Consider the following 10032-nt stretch of genomic DNA (forward strand, 5'->3'; position numbering starts at 1 on the left):
GGAATGTGTCTGGGAATTCTCCGTGCCTTATGGAACGCCAGGCAGTAGGGAACCCACTAGTGAACTGCTCCCAAGGAAGCAGACTAAAGCAGTCTCAGATGACTTTAAATCGTGCCCAGAATTCCTTTAGCCACACTTCTCAACAGTCCTTTGAAATGGCCTGTGAAAGACAAGATTTTTCAAAGGCAACTTTCTGAACTCCTCCCGAAGTTTTTCATGAAAAGAAACTCCATGGCCTGAGTGCATGAAATTGGAATCCCTAGACTGCTCACAGAGTCACCACATGCACTTCTAAATTCTGGATTGCTGTGGAAATCCATACAAAATCGCAATTTGGGAGGCGCAGTTTCAGAGGAAGAGTAATGAATCGGAGGTGACAGACTTAAGCTTACACTGCCTGTCACAAGCACCTGTGTGTAGCTTTAACTCCCATGGATCCCACTGTTCCTTGGGACAAACCTTCATTGAACAGAGCAGACACACTCTGGCTTGAGCCCAGAGAAACCACTGTTTGATTTAACTCAACATTCCATCTGACTGTAACAACTGCTGCTGTAGCATTTCCTCTACCTCCTTCATGCAGGGAGATGTACTTTGTTCTTTCCTATTTTTTGTACTCACTTTCAAATAATTACTAGCCAGTTTTAACCCATCATCTTCATTTTCACTTTCCTGCAATTCCCTCTTTTTCAGGACTTTTTTGCTAAGTTCTCTCAATTCTCTCGATCACTTTATCATCATACAGCCAGGAAGTACTACCAGCATTCAGGTTTCACTTCTTAGTGTCTGTGTTTCAATTATCTTTAATATATTCCACCAATACATTCACCCAGCCGGGGCTGCTTTCACTGGCCCTTGGCTTTATTCCTTGCAATTAATGTTTATTGACTTTCTTTGCCTCAGTCATCCCTCATTCATTGCATTTGCACTTCATGTCTTCTTTTAGTGATGGCCTTTACTATTGCACTGCAGTCCTGGGTGTGAAACCCAACAAAGCCACTTTGTGTCTATGTCTATAAGCTGCTGAGATAATGTACAGTGTTGTCTAGAACAGCTTTGATTTTGTGCAGCCATTAAGCAGTAGTTATTCTGGGGCTACTGGTGCTTATTTTGTCTGAACATTTGGGATGTTCTAATTTTTTTTTAAAATTAATTTTGTTTTACCAGGCCAGGTCTCTGTACCAGGAGCTTTCTGGTCTACTGTTTTTCTCAAGCTGTCCGAGCTGAAATGCTGTCATGCTACTAGAGGGAGCTTCCCAGATATAAATATAGAAAAAAAGATTAATTGTTTGACCTTGTCAAAAGTCTCAGTGTGGTGAAGACAAAGAGGTTGGAGAGGAAAGGCCATCAACAACAACAAAAAGACTACCTAACACTGAGACTCAAATTTCCACATGGAAATTTATCATGGTTTTACCAGGGGAACTGCAGGTTGAAAGGTCTAGGGAGGGAAAAGGGAGGAGGCAAAATCAGTGGCAAGTTGTTTGGGAGTCACTTGTAAATTAGAGCAGTCTCAGATCCATGGATCTTAGTGAGCGAGCAATAGGAGGGGAAGGTAAGCTGGGGTTTTGAGTAGTCCTATACTGAAAAATACAGTGGCATCCGCAGGATATCGAATTTTTCATTAAAATACTGCCCTTTCAGAGGGGATTTATCTATTGCAGAGAGTGTTCTAGATACCCTGGGCCCAGTGAAGTAGTTGGGAAAAATGTTTTCAAAATGCAAATAGTTGCATTTGCAGCTGCGTAGTTAACATCATTATTGATCTGTTTTTCTGAGAACTTCTAATCTTCCCTTGGGCTGCTTTTTATCTGAGAACTCATCTCTTCCTTCTCATAGCCCTCTGGCCACTCTCATCCTCCCTTTCCTGATTTTTTTTCAAATAGGCCCAAAGAGGAGTTGCCATTTATTCTGTTCTCAGAGTATGGCTGCAGGGCATGTAAACAATTTAAATTTTGTAGAAGACAAAGGAGTCATTTATAGTACATAACAGGGGTGTTTTGTTTTGGTTTTCAATTACATAAATCAATTAAATCACATTACAAATCCTTTTCCTTAAAAATGCTGGTTTTAAACTCAATATGTTTGTTTTGGTCTGAAGCATATGCCTCATGCATGGCCACAAAGTGACGACTGGTGTAATAGAACACAGAAAAATAGTATGGAAACACGGATTATCTAGAATATGAATCTTTGCCGGCACTCTGGATGTCTCTCTGCGATGGTCACACAACTATTTGAAATGCTCAGTAAAGGCATTTGTGCTTAGGAAGGGGCAAACCAGGAAAAGCAAAGCAGAGCCAGACATCACGAGAAGGTAACCTGCTGCCTGGCATCACACCCAGCTGTGACAGCCTGGTGGGAGCTCACTGACTGAGGAGCCAAATGATCCTGACAAAACTCCCAGACCAGCAGCTCTCTTGCTTGCCCTGCAATAGTTTATTATCATTTTAGAGGGAATAAAGGGTTTATTAACCTTATGAGTGCCACCCTATATTGTAGACACTGGCAAACACAGTGATGCTTTCGGGTGATGCTTCCTTTGTGACAAGAGTGATACCTTGAGTGGCAAGATGAGCGCAGGGGATGCTGCCCCTGAACACCTTCCTTAATGACTCCTTGCTCACTACTGTTTAAATGGAAAAAATACAATTTATTCTGGGAAGATCTCTGAGTCATCTGTCACAAGAGCACAGTTTGAGAACCTTGTAGTAGCTTATTTAATGTTAAGATTCAGCATTTTGAGTCGCAGTGCTTCCAGCATTATGGCTGTGTCAGGGAGTAGATTAAATATAATACTATAAATACTATAAAACTGGGCTGAACCTTCTGGTGAGTTTGGAGCAGGAGGCAGACCACATTAAATGAATTTAATCACCTGCCTATAACCCAGAAGGCTTCACCAAGCCTTCTACCTGAAGAGGAGAATTCTCTTGACGTCTTTGAAAACCAGAATATTTTCCTCTTCTTTGCAAGAACAGTTCTCCATATTTCCATAACAATTTAACAGGAACAAACAGTAGTGTCCCAAAGGATGACTATGCCCAGAGACAGAGGGTGTCTCTTATCTGAAAGGGCTGAGGGGTGGGAAGTCTCTGTTTACATGAACTGAAGAGCTACTGGGATATGAAGAGAACTGAGGAAAACACTGCAGAGATTGGATCAGACTAGAAATAGTAAACAATTCTGTATCAAACCATTTCAAATGTGAGCATTGGCTGGGTGTGTTTGTCTTATGAGAGCCCTAGGGATTTACCAGGTACAAAATCACAACCTCAACAGTAGTGTCTGTCAGATCCTTATTAAAAATACAAAACCTTTATAAAACTTTATAACCTTTATAAAAGCATTATGTGATCTGCTTTTGAAGCTACTGAGAATTTTTCCCATACTCAGGATTTTGGGATGTTGTCTGAATGAAAGACATGACAGAAATTAAGGTTATAAAAATATTATAAAGTCTGCAGTACCCTGCAGGAACACATAATGTGGCTGCCTCTGGGGATGCTTTAAAAACCTAAAACGTTTCCAGCATTAACAAGGAAGAGGAAAGATTGGTCTGATAAACAAGAGATTCCTAAGCCTCAGTAAAGAATGAAAGAGATTCCTGCATATCTTGTTTTTGTTGTTAGAAACTTTGCTTTAGAGTGTGTGCAATTGTAGTATCAAAGCACCACTGAAATAATTAAAATAGAAACTACATCTGATATATCTGCATTAGCTTCTCTGGTATAATTTAAAAATCCAAGAAGCAAGTTACTTTAAAAAAATTTGTCATTTTGATAGTAATTAAGACTGCCTATAATCAGCTGCTTGAAAGGAGTGGGTTTAACTATTTAAATCATTCAGGACCAATGAGATGACCTCCTATGTACCTAAATGTGTGAATGCATGTGCATACACATAGTATGCATTTGCCGATCTTCCATGCATATTGATCACACAAACTGGGAAATTGGATTTTATTTCTCTGACAAAGTATCTTTATCATGAGAACATTTTTTAAAGGCAAACATTGGTTTCAAGTAAGTCAGTTGAACAGCTGAGAAACCATCCAGAGCCATTTTACAATGTTTTACACGAATAAAAAGAGTTTTAACCTTTTAAGTCCAACTGCCTTACAAGCCCCTAATGTGAGACCAATGCACAATTGCAAGTTTTCAGAACTTCTGCTGAGAAAATAGATTGAAAGAAAAATAAATCTTTCCTCTTTTGGGACAGAGGGCCAAACAATTAAAGCAATGTGAATGAAGTTCAAGAAACAGTTTTCTCAGTGATCTTAAATTTCTATACCTGGAAGTTATACCTGTGCAACTGGAATTCTGCATTACAAAATGGGATTACATAGCCAAGTAACTATGATAACATCTTAGTTATCTTTAAGGTTCACCTTCTGTAACTAGTGAATTAATCCCATGCATGCTCAGGCATTAAACAGCATTTTTTTCAGTTTTGTTCCTTAAGAGAAACATGCCATTAAGATGGTGAAAGTATTCTCTGAACTTCCATAGTACAATTGAATGGCAATCCATCAGAAACAGAGGTATATGAATGAGGAAGTTGCCTATAGAGATTTGATTATACTACTGTCAAACATTAAAAATGAGAGGCTTAAAGCAACCAAATATCTAGAATTAATTATGTGTCACATTCTGAAGAATTTTGTCCTGAACATTAACATAAACTTACTTTGAAGATATGAATCATTGCACAGACTGAAAACTGAACAGACTGAAAGACTGAAAATAGTGGTAGAAGACAACAGGAGGAAATTAATGGGAACATGAATGCAGTCTCATTGTGTAAGCACTTCTTTTTTACATTTTCTCCATTGTTAGAAGGGTGGGAGGTTTTATGATTTGATTTAGTTTAGTTTAGTTTAGTTTAGTTTAAAAAATGACCTGATAGAAATTTCAAAGAAGAAAGAACTGGAGAAATTGGTGTTGACAAATCCACTGCTTATATTTGCTGGTCAGACATGCTGGCAAAGCTGCAATAAGACAATTTTATCCTACAGTTCACACTGCTTCCACTGGTGCCAAGAGGAGCATAATTGACTGGTGAGAACTGATAAAACCTCCTGAAAAGAAGAATACAGTACTAGAGGTGGGTGAAATCCTTTTCTGCTTCAGATGCTCCGGCTTGGCAATTTTGTTTGAAATGGGAGTAGAAGAAACACATCTTGATTAGAACTGCAGGCCCAGATGGCTGCACGACATGAGTGGAGCTGTGTGGAAAAGGCAGATTGAGCCTCCCCTTTCCACTCTGCTACTTTGCAGATTTCATGTTTTCCATGGGAAGCCATGTTCTTAAGGAAAACTACTTTCTGCTACTCAATGAAAATTGCATTCTGTTCTGATCGAGGTTCTACAATAGTGCTTTCCAGTGTGTTTTAGCCTATATTTTATTTCAAGCAGTGAAAAATTAAAAAATCTTAATTGAATACAAGCCTGCCAAGGTGTGGGCTGCTTTGAGGATGATTTGTTTTTTGAAGTACCTCCCCAGTAAATGTTGGGCACAACAGCAAAATGAACCTGTTACTTTACCTGGACTAGAATATTAGGTCTAGCTTCTGTAAACATGCCAGATTAAGCACAGGCACTTCAACAGTACTACTTATGTGCTTATCTATAAGAACATTATATACAGAGGATTCAAAACACTGTTAAACAGAAACAGAGAATACACTTTGTGTATCTACTTTGTGCTTCATAAACGGGTTGGTAGACAGATGGGAAACTCTTAGAGTTTATGTAGATGCAAAACCACCTGTGGACCTGACATCGAATAAGTGGACAATTGTCTAAACCAATTACTTAGTCCTGACTGCAATATTCCAAATTTTTGAAGAACTGGACTGGCATTTGAAGTCCTCATAGTAAAGCTACCTGGATGTCCCCAACTCTTCTTCCATAGCTTCCCAGAATTACCTTTGCTCCTCAAAAAAAATTGTCAGTCTTTTTCTTTTTTTTAAACTACCAAATAATTTCTGTTAATCAGACACAAGGAGGTTATAGAAGAGATAAATAACAGTGCCTGGTGAAATTGTAGTTACATCTTGTGGTTCTCATATGAAGTAGAGGATACAAGAAAATGTGAAGTCCAATTATAACATTTTTTCCAAGTATCTGTTAAAATCTATGTAATCCTTCTGAGGTCCCAATTTGATGCTTCTTTAGCTGGTAAGAACGTAAGTGGCAAAACTAAATATATTTGAAATCAATACATTTCTTCTTTTTGTTCATTTGTTTGTGTTATTACAAAAATTTTTAAAACCCACTAAATGCCTACCTGTATCCTCAAGTGGGAGAGACCTACTTTCAAGCCAATCTTGAGTGAATATTTAATCATTCTTATGAAGTAGAAAACCCCCAGGAAGGAAGACTGCAGGATGGAAGTGGGTACCCTAAGAGTAACCAACAACACATTGCTCAGACCACTTTAACAGAAGATCTGAAGCTGGTACAATTTGTTTTAAAAGCTTCGGTTTCAAAAAATTCCTGGCACTCTCTAATTGCATCTCCTGGGTGTAATTCCCAAATATCTCTGTATTTTGATCTCAAGTGATTTTGTCTGTTCAACCTTCACAGATCCTTTGTTGTATACTTTACTAAGTGATCCCCAATTTAGGTTAAAGTTTGAGGGGTTTTGTTTTGGTTTTTTCCCCATTCCTTTGCCCTTAATAGTGAAAAATGAGCATGGAGTACTTTAATTTGCCTTTTTTTTTTTTTTAATAACATAATAATGCAGCCTTGAAGGATGGGCTCTTTACAAAGAACTATGTTCCTTTACCTTATTTCACAGTATCTCTGTAGCTTTCTTCCTATGGAGGCTCTGAAGGAATAGAGGTCCATGTATCCACCCAAAGTTTGGATAAGCAAGGACTGCTGTGTAGTTTCCTGCACAGGAAAGCCAGGGTATCTTCCAGGGCTCCAGGAGAGCAGCTCTCCTACAGCTGCTGGATTTAATGTTTGTTTTTCTAAACTTGGCTTCAGTGGCAACTGGTGATGCAGCAGCTGAAACAATGACTGAGCTGCAAACACAGGAGGTACATAATAAAACTTTGAAGGAAGGTACGTAAAGCACTCAACTTGTAGGGCTTGGTTGTTTTCTTTTTAAGGGAGCCCTTTTTCAGTTGATTCTGATATTAGAGGTAATGCATTGTCTGGGTTCACATTCTCAAATGTCTCTCATGATTTGGTCTCATAGGAAGAGTAAACTGTTGATATTAAGCAAAACCCTCAGTTACCTGAAGGGTGAGAGAAGATAAAATGGTGAAATCCTGGTAGAAAGTGAATTTTCATCCTAAATGATAAAGCCAAATGATGTCAGGCTGATACTTCCTGATAGAAGGTGCATTCATGATTTTTTTCCCCACCATCTCACAGTCACTGATAAAAAGCAACAATATATCAGATAGATATAGATATCAGATCCCAATCATCTGTACATGATGCTATTTTAAACTCTTCCACGTGAGAAAAATGGTTAAAAATAAAAATACAGCCTTTTTATTCTCCTTTAAATGTTCTGTTCAGTTCTTCATGCTGAGAGAATCACAGACCTGTCTATAAATATCTAACCCAGATCTACAATTGCTTGTTAAAAAGAGGGTGTTTGGTAGAAGACTGAATGAAATACAAAATGTCTTTTATTATATTTTTTATTAGAGACCAGATGTGGCCTCTCAATTTACCCTCTATCATTTGGAGATGTACATTCACCAAGAACATTGCATGTGTGCATATAAATATTTTGATGTTGTCATGATATAATAAAGGGTAATTGATTAGAAAAATCCCCATGGGATTTTCCACTTAAGAGCACGCTTTTGTTTTAGTACTATTGTCTTCAAAATAAACATGTATGAATGCATCTATTTTGATTGATCCAGTAGAAAGCAACAGTAAACAGGCAAGGCTTTGGCTTTTGGTCAATGAACAGCACTGGCAAGTTGAGTGAAACTCCTGCAGCCAACAGGCCCAGGAAGTTGCATTTTGGATGCTGCACCTCAACAGTCAAATGCTGCTCCCTTCACATTCAAGCCTGCTGTGGTAGGGGAAAAATGGTGACCTCCCTGATGTGGGAAAGGGAACTGAAAGGGAACCAGTCAGATTGCCACAGGTCCCTAACATTACTCTTTATATTTCTACACAAATGATTCACTTTCTATAGTTATTTCTGTGTTTTCAGTCTATCCATATACAAAGCACAACATTCAGAGTCCTGAGCTAAGGACCTGGATTTCTGTGCTGTTTGACTTTGGCATTTAATCACCTGTCTATGCTACTTGGAGACGTATTTCTCTTTAAATTCCTGTGGGAGCTTAGCTAGATGTAATGCAATCAATACATGCTGAAAGGCCCTAATTGAGAATTTCTGGAAGCAGGACAAGGCAAGACTGAAGAAAACTTAGACATATCTGCTGAGGCATTTTTTGGAGAAGTTGGTTTTTAACTCTGCCATTAATCAACAGCAAGCTCCCATACGGTGGTGTTGAAATAATAGCCCCCAAACTTCTCAGACCTGTCCCATTACTCAGGTACTGCATGTTTGTAATTCCTTCACTGCCAACATTTGACCTATGGTCTGGTGTCTCCCTCAAAGCTGGAGAAAAGCAGGTGTTTTGTTATAGCAATGGAAAATGCCTAAAAGTGCTCTCTCTGTAGACAGCATGCAAACGATGATCTTCCTACCCAGGATGATGGTGGTTCGTGCTATTATTTCTGCCACAGTTGGTTAGTGTGTGGAAGTTGCCTTTTCTCACATATCAAGTACTATACTAAAGATACATGTAATGTGACAGTTTCTATAGTAACTACTTGTTCTTTATGGAATTGCAGATTAAACCTGTACACCTTGTTATTGTTCTTTTATCCTATTATCTAGACTACTCAGTTACCACAGATACATTTTTTTATTCTATTCCCTTGCCAACATAACTATATCAGGGATTTATGCACTTGCAAGTAGAGAGTATATATAAAAAACAAAACACTTAGAAGTTTTAAATTGACCACTGTCTGATCTTTTAAATGCACTGAGATGTTTGTGCATGTATATCGAAAGCAAAATTTCAAAATAAGACCGTAGAGATATTTTTATTAAAGCAGGTGAAATTTATGATTTGAATATTGTTTTGCTGGGAGAACAATGCAAGTTAGGTATATGAAATTTCTTTTCTAACAAATTTTACTAGAACAAATTTGCCAGTCTACATGTACTGGCAAACTCTTCTAATATGGAACAATGTTTAAGATTCCTTATTATAGGAAAATTTCCTCTACATGGTATACTGATTTTTACATGAAAGTATTTCATTATTATAATTCGTCAATGCTACAGCTCTGCAGATAATATCAGTACTGGAAGTGCTATTATTCACAGGAATCAGATGCTTTCTGCTTCGTATTATGTTAGCCTTATTGTGGGAAAAAATGCCTGCATCCCATCTGTGTGTGAGAGTCTCTATTGCTATCTCCAGCAGAAGTGTATCAGTAACAAATCAAGCTTATAAAATTAGCAGTGTAGGGAGAAATCAGCTATTTGATCAGGGCTGCAGATTCAACAATGCAACCGGTATTGTAGCCAAAAGGAAAAAGACACGAGGAAAAATGTAAATTGGGTAAATCAATTAATGAGATTTTAAAAAATTATACTCATGGTTAATTTTAAAAAGCTGTGGTAAATTACACATATACAAATGCAAAAGGCAGAAAGGGAAAATCAGAAAAAAATATATGCCCAGTACTGAGAGCAACTGAGTGATGGCAAAAGTGGAAAGCAAACAGTAGATAAATTCCATGTAACTAAAGAAACAGTTTTTTCTCCCTTTACCCTTGACCGCATCCTTCCAAGATGTATGTGACTCGTTCCCCCTAAAACATGCATTGTGAAATCAATCATAAAACTCCTGCTGCTGCCAGAGCCGGGCACTGCTGTGCTGCAGCGAACATGGACCCGCGGAGCGGCCCCGGGTGCGGATGCAGTTGTGCAGAGGCAGAGCCCGCGGCACGTCTGTACCCGCACATT

At 38.4% G+C, this 10032-nt stretch overlaps 1 protein-coding gene across 1 annotated transcript in view; it reads right to left on the reverse strand.

The window, feature by feature from the left end:
• Nucleotides 1-10032, reverse strand: part of RSPH14 (radial spoke head 14 homolog) — a 70600-nt gene that overhangs the window by 5676 nt on the left and 54892 nt on the right. The window lies entirely within an intron of this gene.

Source organism: Corvus brachyrhynchos, unplaced genomic scaffold (assembly GCF_000691975.1).
Source record: "Corvus brachyrhynchos isolate BGI_N302 unplaced genomic scaffold, ASM69197v1 scaffold864, whole genome shotgun sequence".
Classification (NCBI taxonomy): Eukaryota; Metazoa; Chordata; class Aves; order Passeriformes; family Corvidae; genus Corvus; species Corvus brachyrhynchos.